Genomic DNA, 16733 nt, shown 5'->3' with positions numbered 1-16733 from the left:
TTTGGATCAAGGCCTTAGTAAAAGACGTCCATTACTCTGTGACTGACTTAGTATTCAACCTCAATCATGTGAGGGTCTGCCTTTGAGAGTGCTTTAATACTTGCTCTCGGGAGTTTGGTTGCTTTGCTATTTTTTCTGATGATGATGTTTAGCATGGGTTCTGTTTTGATGTTGTGCAGTTTGGTTTCTGTTCTGTATGATCAGCAGTATACACCAATTGTTGAGGCTGTCTGTTGCTACCTTGGGAGTTATTACTTAGTGCATGTTGGGGGTAAATTATTTTTGTTGGTGTATTGAATATAAGTTCTGTGGAATTAGCAGATGTGGCAGGTTGTCCTTACTGTGTTTTGCTTAAGGATCTGGTGAAAGGTTTGATGCTGGGGTTAAGGACTGAACTGCTGTTTATGCGCTGATGTCTGCTGATTAGGAGCTCTGTTTTTGTTGAAAGATTGATGCTACTGCTGGTCTTTTTGAGTGCTAGTAGTTAAAGAATTAATTGATGTGGGGGACCTATCTTGCTGCTGGGTGAATCCACAGTTGCATGGGGTGAATTTGTCTTTGGCTGCTGGGGCCGTTTGGTCATTGTTGTATTCTGGTAGTTTGTTTTTTTTCTTGTTTTGATTTGCTCTGTTGGTTGGTTGCTCACCAACTTGGAGCTTGAAGTGTGTGGTAGCAGATGATTTGGTGTGCATCTCGGTGCCAACCTGGTTGGGATCTTGATGTATCTCTGTGATGTTTTTTGCACCTTCCTCTTTATTGATGTTATGTATCATACTTTGTATGCTTTCCATCAATAAAGTTCTTTTTTTGCTGATCAAAAAAAAAAAAACTCTGAGCTCTCAATGTTACAATTTACAATAAGTTGTGAACAAGACTACAAATTCACAATTTACATTTTACCATTAATAATAGAAGAGGAGAAAAAAAAAAAAAATTTAACATTAGCAGCCAACTAAAGACCACAGATTTATCCCTATGTGTTTGGAAAGGATTTTTCAAGAGCTTACCATTGTAAATTACATTACAAAAAAAGCATAAACAATATTTTAAACATTCCACAAATGACAAGAAGATGAGAAAGTGATGAGAAGAGAAAATAAGCCACATAAAAAAAACAGATTTGAAGTCTTCATCGTCCCTTTGCTACTACCTCCAGTTTTTTTTTTTTTTATTATTATTATTATTATTTAATTTTTTTTTTTTAAGAAAATTAAAGTTGAATCCAAAAAGCTACGTCAAATGGCCAACAACCATTTTTTTAAGCTATAATATAAGTTCTACCAAATTGGATCAAATCTAGCATTACTAGTGAAAATAATGAAAATATCGAACAGATGAGGATACTTTTAGTATGTATGTTCTATTGTGCTAACACGTACATTCTTCATTTTTTTTTTTTTGTAATTTAATTATGTGAAATACTCCAACAAAAAGAATCAGAACAAGTTTAATGACTTGAGAAAATCAGTCACTCCAAGCTTCAATCAAATTAATTAGACTTCCCCTCCATGAAACTATACATAGCCTAACCCTGATTTGTGTCAACCATCAAACAAGAGAGAGAGAGAGAGAGAGTCCTCTTTTTTCCTTCAAAATGTTTTCATTGTTCTTTTCATCTCATGGTAATGTTGGATTTGTAAAAAATTTCTCTAAAATTATGTATTGAGAATTCAATCTTTTGATGTTGGCAGCACATAAACCACAAAAATAAATAAATAAATAAAATAAACTATCTAGAGCTAACCTAGTAGCCACCCTTGAGATCATTATGAAGCACGAGTACAGGTACAGGTACAGATACAGATACGAGTATCGGCATTAGTACAATATGGGTATATTGATACACTAAAATTCAAAAAAAGTAAGGTACATGTACAGCTTGGTATGTTTGTATAAGAATATTTATTTCTAATTTAGAGTAATGCAAAATTTGATTAAATAATTTAATTTGTTAAGATCCAACTTACAATTAATATTTCAAAAGTAAAGGTATAAATCAAAATTACATGTCATTATATTAAATAACTTACAAGCCATAACTTAATTTTAAAATCATGTAAAGTATAAAACTAAAAATAAAAAAGAAATCTAGTGAAATGAATTTTATCTTTGTAGTAACAGAAAGTAATGTTTCGACTAAGGTACAGTATGGCTTGGGTATATACTTAGTACGTCTGGGTATGCCAAAAATTAAGAAGAAAAAATTTGAATACGTATTTTGTGTATCCGATACATATGCAGAAGTACCAGACAAAGTATCATACGTTGGTAAGTATCTGATACAAATACGACGTGTTTGTTAAAGTACCCATGCTTCATAGTCATTGACAGGGTGTAGGAGTAAGAGTCTCCAAGGTAGCACCTTCCACTGTGAAACCAGGTTTAGGGCCTTCTGGCTGCCTCTTTGTGCTGAAGACTTCACCTCTTGTCTTGGCCTCTGCTATCAGTTGATCGTTCTTTTTCTTCAGCTTAAACTTGAAGTCCTCAGTGCACCTTGATGGCTGAACATGTTCAATGCGCACATGGATCCTCTTTCTGATTATCTTGTTATCCACCTGTATTTATGATAACTTTGATATTATTTTCAATTTCATCAGTTACAAAAATATAATAATAATAAGGGCAGAAGGGCACTTCCAAATAAATTAATTTACAATAGCACTGTCACAATAGAAGGCTAACATGGAACAATTGAAAAGTCCCATCTGTCACAAAACTAACTATATGTTTGGATTTTGGATTTGTGAGACAAATCCTCCCACAAATCCAAGTACCAAAACAGCCTGAAAAGAGGCCGCATCAAACACATCACACCTCCATACCGAACATAAAATAACCCAACTAACAAAAACAATTTTACAGATGAAGGATACATACCCAATCAACTACATCACCTAAAAACCAAACATTTGTAATCAAATGACACAATAGTCAATTGTTTTTTTTGTTTTTTTTTTTTAACGGAAAGAAACGCACAAAATTAAGGAAAACCTAAATGCCTATTTCACAAAATTTTTAAAGGCGAATGCATAACTTAAGGCGTTTTATCTTTCATGAGCCAAAGCATAAGCCATAAGGCGTCAAGACATAAGCATTCTAAATTTTAATATTGAGTAAATAAGTAAAATATTTTAAAGTAGAAAAAAATTAATATAAATAAATATAAAGGTATAAATACTATTCTCCTTAAGGCATCAATATTTCACTATAGATACGAAAGCTTGTTTTTCATTGAAGTGAAATTAACATTCTTAGTTTTTGTGATTGAACTTCTCACTTGAGCATTATCTTTGTATTTTTTTATTTTTTTTTTTGATTGGTCATTTACTTAAATTTTTTATAGAATATAATTGCAAAAGATATTTTCATTTTTTGCTCTTTTGAATTTAAACCATTTATTAGACTAAACCATCTCTTAACAAGAACCTAAAACAGTCTCTTCATATGTGTACTCCTCATATGCTCCAAAGGAATATGAGGTGCGTGTCTCAAATTGTGATGCACCAGCATTTGGGAACTTAAAAATCAAACCCTTGATGCATTTTACCTTAGCCTTGAGACGAGGTATCTCAGTAAAAACCTTTTTAAAACTTTACTATTTCAACACATGCAAATTATCGAACACCAATTAAATATATACCCATTTAACTATATCACCTAAAAACCAAACATTCTTGGTCAAATGACACTAAAAGACACTTGTTTTCTGATAAAATGCACTAAACTAAGGGAAACCCAGATGTTTACTCCACCATTTTCACACAAACAAATCATCAAACATCTTCAGAGCAAACACAAACACAATACCCAATTAACACTATCGCCTAAAAACCAAACATTCTTAATCAGTCACAAAAAGACACTAGTTTTTCTGATATAAATTCACAAACTAAGGAAAACCCAGATGATTATCCATTCAACACAAGCAAATCATCGAGCACCTTCAGAACGGAAACCCACAAAAAGACAATGGTTTTGCTGATATAAAATCTCAGCCCATTGGGCTTAGTCCACTGGCCAAGTTTTGAGTCTTTTTTGTTCCTCTGTTTCCATTTTTTGGTATCTATATAGGTCATATTTGTTTGAACGGATTAGATAAGGAATGATTGTAATCTATTGGACGGTTAATCTTAGGATATATAGTCCCTGGACTATTTGGTTAGAAATGATGTGTATTTCATGTTTATTTAGTCATGGGATTAGATGTCAAGAAATGATTAATATATTGAATCACATGTTTGTTTGGAATATTATAAAGAAGGATAAATAGTCAAAAAACTATTTTTTCCTTTTGTATTGTTTACTAAATAATAGCAATACTGAATCTGTTTATTTTATTTATTGGCTAGAACTTTTAAAAAATTAAATAAATAGAACATCAATAAAAATAGAATAACTTTTAAATTTTATTTTATTTTACTGAGTACAATACATAATAAAACCAAACTATTTGTCTATGTAATAGTGAAAAAAAAAATTGAATTTTTATCCCATCATTTGAAAAAAAAAAAAAAATTGAGAAAAAAAATTAAGATACATGTACTCAAGGGCAAAAGTAATTTTTACAAGTTAATCCCATGGGATTGTTATCCCACTGTTTGTATCTCACCTCCCTAAGATACAACAATCCCACATATGAAAGATATGGAGTCTAGTTGGACTCCTAATTCAGACAACAAATTTTCAACCAAATAATAAACTCTTCCATAGAATGGACATAAACTCCAATCCCTTCAAACAAACACCTTCTAAGGGAAATGTGGGAGAAAGAAATTATGTGGATTTATTACTGCGAATATATATATATATATATAATGGACTATCCAAAGATTTAGATATTTAATTTCCATGAGTCAGTTACGCACAAGATTCCCTATTCCCTTCTCCTCTCTTGACCAAAATCAAAAACAAAAATGATGTAATCAAACACCAAACAAAGGGTTGGCATTTGTTCAATGGTTAGTTTTATTTCAACAGACCTATTGTAATAGAAAGAGTCACTTTCACTTTGTAATATGATTCACACACTAAATCTGTATTATTTTTTATTTTTTTTTAATAATTAGTACGAAAGAAATAACAAAAAGAAAAATTAGTGTATCACGCAGTGATGACACTTGAATTTCCCCATCAAACACATATAAAAGAGTACCTTCATTCACTGAACTAAACTCTGAATCTCAATCTCCATTTATTATTACACTCTACCCTGTGATTTATTATTTTGATTTGACCATTTATGATTTCACTAATAATAGACTAAAAAGAAGAGAGACATCCTATGTAGGTGTCCTATCATACATCTATTAAAATTACTTAGTTTGATTTGAAATGTGTTTAAGGGTTTTGCTAGTTTAAATCTTTTACGTTCTTTCATATTGAAATCTCAACATGAGAAAAATTTTAAAAATAAAAATGATTCATTTACACAATTTCTTCTTTTTTAATCCTTTCAAATGAGGTTCTTATCGGTAAAAAACTAGACTCTTACTAGTAGAAGTCTTATTTGGGAAAATTCAGGAAATTTTTTTTTTTAATGTGGATGAATCAAAAAATGTTGGTTTGTAGCGTCTAAATATCTAAGCCCTATGTCAGCAATTTGAGAGGTTCATCCTGTCCTCTCTTGAAAACATTTTGATCTTTCTCATATTTATATGGAAAACATTTGGAGATACATAATCCAACTTCAATGTTTAGTAAAACAACTGTACTTGCAATTTGACAATTTTGGATATAGTACATGTACCCAAAAAACCTAAATTAATGTAATGTTTGTGGCATCCCATCACAGAAGTCTACTTTCCACCTAACCAGTGTTTGCATCTCAATTTTTTTTAGTTATTTTCACTAATTTGAACTCAAACCCTTTGATGCCACGTAAGATACTCGATGTATGGGTGTAGAGATAGTTAAGAGGTTTGCCTAGAAACAGTCACTCTTAATAGAGTGTGTTTGCTCACTAATTGAGTGCTCTTGCACTGAAAATAGTACTAAGCAATTTTCCAAAGACATGGGATGTAAAAATACATAAGTGGGAGAGCATTTGGCTTTAGAGGGAAGCACTTGCGGGGACAATGGTGTATGAAGCAGAAGCAAGAATGTTGGCTAAGTGATCTACCAATGTTGTGGGATGTAAAACTATAATATTGGTAGAGGAGCATTCTGCATTAGAGGGAAGCATCGGCGTGAGCAGCAGTGGACGAATAAGAAGTTAGAATGTCTGTTTGAGTAACACAAACATTGATGAGAATTTAATTCCCAAAAAACCTAAGGGCCTCCCTACAAGATTTGTCAAGCAATGGTTGTCTAGAGAGAATTATTTATTGCCGTTCATGACAATACTCCAAAACAATCTCTATTATTTCATTTGTGGAGACCGCATGTGAGATTTACATAAATAAATAGTCAAAATTGTTTTGTGACATGATCATGCCAATGTCACAAACCACAGTGATTCAGTGAATAATTGATCCCTATAGTGACAAGGTTACAAATACAACCCAAATTTGATGTTTTCATTCAACAAACTATTGATTCAAACCCCACTTGGATATTGTTCATTCAACAACTATTTGACTCAAGCAATAAATTAATCGACCCCCAACGTCCTCTAGCTACTATGACATCAAATCAAAAAGTTTTTTGTTTTCTACTGGTAGGTCTGGGACAGCCTTAAACATGGCTGGACCATGCATTAAGACACGGGAAAATTCTTTGTCAGTGGAATTGTCAAGTTTTAATTGCACATTTATGAAAAATTTTATGATTTTATTTTTTAATGTTTATAAAGTTTATTATTAATTAAAAAATATTTTTATACACTAAAATGAAATTACCCCTTAATATATAGGACAAACCTAAGACAATTCTACTATAAATAAAAATAAATAAATATAAAAATGAATAAGAAAAATATGAGTAAGATTTTATGAAATTTGTTGGTGGAACAAGTCTAAAAATCTTATTTGCCTATATACATTATGTGTTTAATTTTGTTATTAGTTTATGTATTTTTAAACTCATTCAATTTGAGAAATTGCTGATTTAGAATTCGGGAATGGGGTATTATTGTGCCTTCAAGGCGCATCAGGCTTCTGTGCCCCTTCCAGGGTTGATATCAGTACTATTTTGATGATTCAAACCATTCATATCATAGTAGTTCGAAAAAAAAAAACCATTCATATTATAGGGTTTGTCGAGTCAAATATCCATGACAAAAATCAAGTTAGTCGGGCATTCGTAACCACATGATCAAGGCGTTAAAAATATATAATTTATTATCAAAATTATATTTATCGTTTATTTTTTTCAAAACAAATGTGATAAAATTCTTATGATTACGAATGCCCAATTGACTTGATTTTTTCCTACTTAACAAACCTGTGATATTATTATATGGTTACAAATGTCCAATTGACTTAGTTTTTCCTACTTAACAAACCATACAATATCAACAATTTGGATAATATTATTTAGTACTCCGAGAGTACGATCATGTGGCACTCTATGGTAGTATGATTGGTGGAGACAGTAGAGTATTGATTATTTGTATTGAGTGATTGAAGAACATAAAAGGTATAATGAATGGTAATTAATGAGAGAATATGATCATGTGATATTCCGTAACTATTGTATAATTTTCTGTTGTGGTATCCCGTTGTCCGTAGAATTCTTATGAAGGGCAGTAGATCCTGGAAATTTAATTCTTATAAAGGTTTGAGTAGATCTATTCATCTTCTTCGTCGGAAACTTGTCTCCTTCGGCGTCGGTAAGGGTGAAGTAAGGAATCGGTGGTCGGTGGTTGCCGGTAAACCCTAATCAATGATGGTTGTCGGTCACCGATGACTATATGTTGGAAAGAGAAAAAGAAGAAAGGCGTAATTGCCAGACACCAAAAAGGAAGAGAAAGAGGCAAAGAAGAACGAATGCACAAAGAAGACTAAAGAAGAAAAATACATAGTGGACTTTTGAGAGTATCCAAAAAGTTGAAGGACTAAATAGACTTCTCTTCTTTTAAATAGGACTTTCAGGTAATTTGCCCAATGATAAATAAGAAATTTTATAAACATAAATATTAATTTATAGCTAGATTATCACAATCTTATTTTAAACAATAAACAATAAACAGATCCTTTAAATATATAATCTTACACAAATATTTTTCTATCAACTATTCTTACTTCAATTTGTTATAATATGTACCTATAATACAATTGAAGGTATGAAATTAATTGCACAATTACACAATTTTGTTTAATAATTCATCTCACAATAAAAATTCATTGAACCCACTATTACGTATTATTTGCATGCTATTGGTGTAAGAATACATTAATATCAATATGTAATATATTTTTATATATCAAGAGTTGTTGAGTCTCGTTTCCTATGCTACGAATATCTTGCATGATGAAAAATATAACATTAGTCATTAGTATATTTTCATTTATATAGAAAATGTAGAATAGTTTTTTTAAGAAAATGGAATAATAATGTAACTTAACATTTCGATCGATGTAGGAATTTCATAATTGTTTTCACGATATTTATAGATCCATGCTTAAAAGTGTTTGAATGGTCACTTTTATGAAACTGTCAAATTACATAATTTATTATGTCATCTGTAAGTAATCAGCATATGACAAAAATTAATAAAAAAATTTTATTTGATGTACTTAATTTCTGTATCATTGAATTGTTACGATAATGTTTAGACATCATTTGATTTTTTTTTTCTTGTAATTTGACTAAAATGTGTGCATGAGGTATATTATTTTTCTTAAACTTCACAATAGATAGGACAGTTTTTGCTTTGGTTCGTCTAACTTTGCTTGGAGAGTATATTGTAATAGATCTTCCGTAATTTTTGTTTCATCATTTTCTTATTTTTCTTCTTGCTCACTATTATAACTCATAGTAATAAAAATATTTCGATGAGTAAGAGTTTGAGACGATATCATATTTTTATGAATTTTAAATTCCATTTTCCCTAAAAAATGTGATTTTTTCTACGAAGGGAAAAAAATACAATTATTGTCGTGATGGAAGTGTTTTGCAAAGTCTTAGTTTGTTATTGAAAGTATTTATTGTGGACACTTATTTGTAAGACATGTATGTATATATGTATTGAATATAAGTTGATAGGAGAACAATACACAATCTGTAATTTTTTCCTAACAAATATAACTATATTACTAAAATGATACGTTTAGAAAATTAAAATATCCAGTGGTAATATAATATTACAGATTAACAATGTATAAATACAGTAACATATATAAATCTATATATATATATATATATATATATATGTAGACATTGACAAATATAAGATATCACAAAAGTAATATGTGAAATTTTTTACAATAATATAATATAGATAACAATGAGAAATTAATTATCTATAGTTAAATAGTTAGTCATAATGTAGATATTTAGTGTTGTATTTTTGTGTATGCAGTATTTTTTAATTAGATTATTAAATTCCCATAAAAATTGAAAGGAATTTGTGAATAATTTGTGTAAAATTAAAGATTAGTGAAGAAAATTTTAAAAAATAGAAGTTTATAGTGTTTGGTTTGATTTGTTTTTTCAAATTTTTGTTTTGAATTTTTTAATTTTCAAGTTTTCTTTCTTTGACATTATTTTTTTTAATAACCCTTCTTATTTCTTTTTGGGTTCACTTAATTTAATACTTTTTTTATTTTTTAATTTTATTTTTAAATTTAGATTCACTTATTCTAAATACACTTAGAAAATAATTTGTTGTGTATTCTTTTTGATAAAATATATAATAAAAAAAAAATTAGTATATGTTTGAATCTATAAATTTTTTTTACCAATATTTTACTTTTTAATTCTATTTAGATTATTAGATATTATATTTTCATGTAAAAGTATAATTTAAATATAAAAAATGAAGAAATTCTAGTATCATTAATCATCAAAAATAAGAAAATATGAAAAATCAAAAACAGAAAAAACAAATTTAAAAAATAAAACCAATGAAAGTGGTTCTTATTTAGAATTTTGATATCATACCTGGGTTATTAAAGTACCATGTAAAATATTACACTTATAATTTAAATAAAAAGAAAGCGTATGAAGATAATCTGCGAATTTTTTAAATGTTGCACAAATCCCTATTTTAAAAACACATTTTAAATGTTGCACAAATCCCTATTTTAAAGACACATGCACTTTTCTCTGTCTAGATTTGAACCAGAATGCATACAACTTTAAGATAAGATTTAACCAAAATTATTCACAGTGATTTGATCTATGATGGAGAATTATAAATATTATCTATATTAGTATAGAAGTAGACACAGAAAATAAGAAAGAATAATTATTTTTTGTTCTTCAATTGTCATCAATGTAAAAAATAGGGCAACGATTTTTTTTTTTTCTTTTTCTTTTTATAAGAAGGGAGACGTTTTTTTTTTTTTATATTTTTATAGAACTCTTAGAAGTAGATATATTATTTTTTACTGTTCAATCCCAAAAATAAAGAGATAACTAATTAGTTTATATAAGCCTCTATAGTAGATTTAAGATAGTAAAATTGAAATTTAAAAAAAGTAAAAAATATGACAGACTTTTCACACTTTTATAATAGTAGTAGATTAACTTAATGAATAATTAGGTAAACACAATTATAGGTCCATTGTAATTAAAATGTATTAATAAAAAATTAATTCAGAAAATATTTTATAATAATCAGAATTATTATCCAAATTTGACCAACAGCGGGCAAAGGGATTTTGAGACTTTAAATAAAATATTAAAAAGATACCTTCTCTTATTGAATCATTAAAAAAATGAGTTTTTGATAATTAGATTTCTTTTGAGATTTGTTTGATACGTGTTAGGCGCCCGACTAAGGCCCCGTTTGGTATAGCTACTAAAATAGTTTATACATTATAACTTAATAAATTATATATTATGACTTTAATTAGAAATTGTTAATCTGTTTGGTGTACCTATTAGATTATAGATTTAAGTTGCTGAATAGTGTTTGTTAAATAAGCTGTAAAGTAGCTTTTTCAATTAATTTTTATTTTTTATTTGTCTACATTTCTCATAAAAAAAAATAATAATAATCTATAGTCCATTTGGGTCTTTTTCTATTTTTAAAAAAATAAAAAATAAAAAAATTAAAGAGTATAATCATAAATTAACATGTCCACAGTAGAAGCTGATAATCAGAAGTAAGGGGTGAGCAGCTTCTCAGAATCAGCTTTTTTTGAGTTAAAATAAGCTGTTAGGATCAGAAGCTGTTTGAAATAAGTGTAACCAAACAGTCCAAAATAACTTTTCAAAGATAAAAACCATAAGTTGGCTCTAAAAAACTGCAACAAACACCCCCTAAGTCACTTAATAGTTGAAACAATTCAATACATTGCCAAAGAAAATGATGTTGAGATGAAAAAAAGAGCGGAGAAAATTTGTAGTTGAAAAGTGGAGATCCGCATTTCTAAAATTAAGTACTAGTAAGAATTATTATCTTAAAATAAATAATAATTAAGGCCAAGTTTGGCTAACCTAAAAAAGTGCACTTATTTCATCTTTTTATCTTTTTTAGGTTACATCAATCAATATCTCTTCTCTACTTTCTCTACACATAATACAAAAAAATTCAAAAAGTGCACTTATTTAGTCTTCCCAAACGTGAGAACTTGATGACTAGTTTATAAATCTATTAATCAATTGAATAGTCCCCATCAAATTCACGCACCCACCCTCTACTTAAGTTTTTTATTTCTTTCACATTGTCTTTTTTAATTTAATTAACATGCGGTATGTCCGTCCTATGCACATGATGTGAAAAAAATTGATAATGATGATACAGTTCGTTCTAAGGAATGGGTCGGACTGATCCACGCTCCGCAATCCTACTTTCGAATGACCAAGCCCACCAGAAGACCTGCACAAGAGTTTAACGGGGAACGGGGAGTCCCCCAGCGAACCCTCCGACGAGCAAATTAGAGACAGAAGTAGAGTGTAGAGATAAATTAGAAATAGGAAGCTTAACCTTCTTTTTGTCTTTAACCTTTTCTTATATCCTCTGGTAATCATTTCATTATCCCTTCCGACCTGTCACCTTGGCCGAAAGTCTATGCTCTAGTTTACCTTGTTCATGGTGAAGACGTTCTGTCCCGACGGAGAGGGCTTGTCGCAATAAATGCTGTGAGGGGCTTCCTTAATGGCGATGTGCAGTGACAATAACTTTGCAGATCTTTGTCTACTTATATGGCTTGCCCTTCTCTTGACATTTGTCTTGATGTCATTGGTTTTTATTGTTACATGGGGCTTCGGAAGTGCTGGGCCTTAGTATTTGAGTTGTGTATTGGGCCCTAAATGATGGACTATGATCTTTATAGGCTTATCCATGTCAATAGTCTCTCATTCCCAAGTGCAGCTTTAGACCAACGAAGGAAATAATCAAAAAACGGAAGGTGGTGAGAGACCAGGAAGGTAAAGGTCAACCGAGGGGAGTGACTGACCATAAGGAAGGCCGACCGCGAAAGGTGGCCGAGTGGAAGGGCTGACCACGAGGAGGGCCGACTGCAAAGGGTGGCCGAGTGGAGGAGCCTACCATGAAGCGGGCCGACCGTGAAGGGTGGCCGAGAGGAGGGACAGACCGCGAAGGGTGGCCGAGAGGAGGGGCCGACTACGAGAAGGGCCAACCGCGAAGGTTAGCCGAGTGGAGGGGCCGACTATGGGGAGGGCCGACCGCGAAGGGTGGCCGAGCGAAAGGACCGACTACCGGGAGGGCTGACCGCAAAGGGTGGTCGAGCAGAGGGACTGACTACGGGGAGGGCTGACCGCGAAGGGTGGCCGAGCAGAGGGACCGACTATGAAGAGAGCCAAGTGCGAAGGGTAGCCGAGCCGAAGGACCGACCATGAGAAGGGTCGACCACGAAGGGGGGTCGAGTGGAGAGGCCGACCATGAGGAGGGCCGACCGCGAAGAGTGGGTGGTGGTGTGCGGGGCTCGAGTAACGGCGGGGCACGTGGTGATGTGAAGTGGAAAGGACAGGGTAGGGGAATGGGGCATTGAATGGTGGTCGTACACGTGGCAGAATCCTGGAGCGGGGAAGGTTAGACGTTGGGCAAGAAATGAAACGATAGGTCATTATAAGGTGTTTGAAAAGACAGGTTTGGCGGATTTGGGAAAATTTTCAAACTGGCGAAAATTAATTGTGACCCTTGGAATACAGGCAAGCCTTGGGCTTTTGGTATTATTCGTTTTACCTACTTTTTTGTGAAAAATCAAAACATTCAAAGTGTAAACTCCTTCGTTTTGAGTGATACACCGCTGCAATATTTCGTGAATTACCTCATACCAGCATCTGAAGCTATTCGCAGACACGCCGGAGAGATGGCCCAAGAGGAAGCAACAAACGCAAGGGTTGATCCATTGGGCAACGACGATGCGGTAGATTTGGCGGAGCAGTACAGGGCAAAGAGGCGAATGGGAAGCGAGGGGGAGCCGGTGGGGCGACCTCGTTCGTCAACAATTATTGTGGCTGCACGGCCAATCAGCCAGGTTGAGCCCGATCACTGGCATACAAAGACCGACAAGTCGACCATTACGGCGGAGGAGTTGGAGGGTATGCGCAAGAAATACCAGATTCCCGCAGAAATAGAGTTGAAGCCACCGGCATCACAGGAGAGGGCGTCTGATGCACGATTGGGGGAATTTGCCTTGTACGAGGAGGCGCTAAAAGGGGGTTTGAGGTTCCCACTCCCCCGGATAATAGTGGAGGTGTTGGATCGATTGGAGGTGGCTCCAGGCCAACTGATGCCCAATGCGTGGAAGATCTTGCTGGCTTGTGCGAACGCGTGGCCTTAGGCGAACCAGGGGGCTGAAAATGACGGTGGACGAGTTTTTTGCATGCTACAAAGCGTCGGGCCAGCAAAAAACTTGGGTGACTTTGCAAGCGGCAGCAGGGAGGGGGCGTGGTGGCGGGGTTGCCGTCATCAATAAAGGGGTGGAGACCGCGGTGGTTCTACGTGTCCGCAAACGGAGGAGTTGGAGTGCACACGGTGTGGAGAGTGCCCACCAAGTCTCTGGAGCCAAAGCTGGGAGCAGCAGTAGAGAAGAGGGTGAAGAAGGTGAAGGCATGGAGGGAGAAGGAGGGGGTCAAATGGGACGACCTCGTTCAGCCCTCAGCCTTGTTTGCTGCTAAGTTGGGTCCTCAGCCGACCGGTGAAGACTTTGTGCCAGCAGAATTAGAGGCGAGGAGAAGGGCGCAGGAGGCGGAGGATAGGGCGATGTTTGCCAAGGCTAATAAGTACAAAGGAACGCAGGCAGACCGTTCGCCGAAGGCGATCCCAAGGGAAAGAATACGTCCGCGTCCCAAACCACTGGGGGAAAAGAACTTGGGTGATTTTGAGCCGAGGCTGCCTACAAGTGACCCGTTGAAGAAAAGGGCCAGCAGGGAGATAAAGGGCGTAGGGAAGAAGAAGAGAAGGGTAAGAGAGAGGGAGAAGGGGCCAGCCTTGAAGCAGGTGGAAGAGGTGACGACAGAGAAGACCCCCGGAGTGGGATTGGCGGAAGGGATGGATAGTGGGGGGATAGTCCCTAAAAATCCAGTGAAAGGTGGGGTGATGGGAGCTGAGGAGAGGGTAGAGCAGCGGCCAAAGGATGGACCTGCCCCCCAAGAAGATGGGAAGGGGGTCAGATTGAAGACTGCTTTCTACAACAATGTAGCAGTATCTAGGCGACTGAAGGGAGAAGAAGGCCCAGCCAGGATTGCTGCCGACCGGCTCTTGGGCGTGGTGGAAGATGTGGCAATGCGCTCGATGGCCAGTTTCACGGAGGCCGAACTGTTAAGAGGGCTGTGCTCAGCTCAGATGGAGGCAACTGCATTGGCAGGAGCCCTGCTAAACTAGGCTGCAGCTGCCAAAGGTGAAATGAGGCCATTGATGGTAAAGTTGGAGGAGACGAAGGCCCAACTTGAAAGTTTCAAGAAGGAGAGTGTGGGCTGGAGAAGGGCTGCGCGGAGTGCGTGTGCCAGGGGGTTGGAAGAGGCTCAGAAGGCAAAGAAGATGGAGGTGTTAGCGATGGTGCAGAGCAACGTTGCCGATCGTGCCCATGCTGAGTTGCTCGCGGCCAAGTTGGAACTGGAGGACGGGCGCCGCAAGGTGGTGTCGCTCGAGTTCTAGCTGGCTGGCGAGTAGAAGAAGCTGGAAGATGCCCAAAATTCTTGCACTGTCACCAACGAGCGGTTTGAAGAGGCTATGACCAGTAATGAAGATCTGCGCGCCCAGTGGGTCAAAGAAAAGGAAGCGGCAGACCTGAAGATTGCTGGGTTGGAGCGGGATCTTGCAGACGAGTGTGCCAAGGCGGCGGCAGAGAAAGCAGAGTTGGAGAAGGAGTTAGGAGAAGAGAAGATCAAGGCAGCCTCTGAGAGGGCAACATACCCCGACTTGTGCGTCACTGCAGTAGAGCAGTTCAAAGGGTCTACTGACTTCCAGATGGCGATCGATGCTACGATCGCCAGTAACTTGGCAAGGGAGGCGTCTAGGGGGGCTGGTCCGTCAGGGGCGACCGCTGGAAGCAAGAGTGAAGAAGAAGTAATCCAGAGCTTCCAGCGGTCGGACTTCTACAAACACGAGATGGCTGAGTACTGGGACAGCGACTGGAAGATGTTTAAGCGCAAAGCAGAAGAGCTGTTCCCAGACTTGGACCTCAGCAGTGTAAAGATTGATGAAGACGACGTGGCTCAAACCCTCCTAGACGAGGGCGTTGAGGAGCGTGGATCAGTCCGACCCATTCCTTGGCCGAAAGTCTATGCTCTAGCTTACCTTGTTCATGGTGAAGACGTTCTGTCCCGACGGAGAGGGCTTGTCGCAATAAATGCTGTGAGGGGCTTCATTAATGGCGATGTGCAGTGGCAATAACTTTGCAGATCTTTGTCTGCTTATGTGGCTTGCCCTTCTCTTGACATATGTTTTGATGTCATTGATTCTTATTGCTACATGGGGCTTCGGAAGTGCTGGGCCTTAGTATTTGAGTTGTGTATTGAGTCCTAAATGGTGGGTTATGATCTTTATGGGCTTATCCATGTCAGATAATATAATTTTTATATAAATAATTAAATTTTGTATGTAAATTATGAAAATGAAAAATGTTGAAACTTACAATTGGACTTGTTTGGAAATTGATTTTTTAATAATTTTTTAACTTTTTATAAACAGTCGAGTAAAAAGGTAGAAATAATCAGTTGATAACTTGTATTGACTTTTTGACAAAAAATCACTCTTCCCAAACATGGCTCACAATTTTACCGTAATGGCATGCATTTTATGTGTCAATTTTTAAGTTGTCAACTTCCAACCTCCTTGTTAGAGTAGTAAACTTTGGTGAGTTCAACCAAAGCAACCTGAGCTCAACTCGAATTTTTTTAAAGATTAAGTAACATATTTTTTAATTTGGTGAAAGCTTGAGCAATTTGTGATTTTTTTAAATTAGACAAATCAAAGAATAACCTGTGATTGAAAGCACTCTTTTACTTATTATAGATATAAATAAATATAGATTACATGAATATTAAGATATGTTTATTTATAAAAGATTATCTGAAATCGGTCAAGTTATATTATGGGTCATTGTCTAACTCTAACCGTAGACCTGACCAAGAAAATTTGATTTTGAAATATTTTATGATAATCAATTTAAATTGACTAATATCTACTATATAAATATTATAGTATGTTTGTATAA

This window comes from Camellia sinensis, chromosome 13 (assembly GCF_055761805.1).
Source record: "Camellia sinensis isolate YWXY chromosome 13, ASM5576180v1, whole genome shotgun sequence".
In the NCBI taxonomy this organism is placed as follows: Eukaryota; Viridiplantae; Streptophyta; class Magnoliopsida; order Ericales; family Theaceae; genus Camellia; species Camellia sinensis.
The sequence above is the reverse complement of the archived record's forward strand: the minus strand, read 5'-3'. Positions refer to the sequence as shown.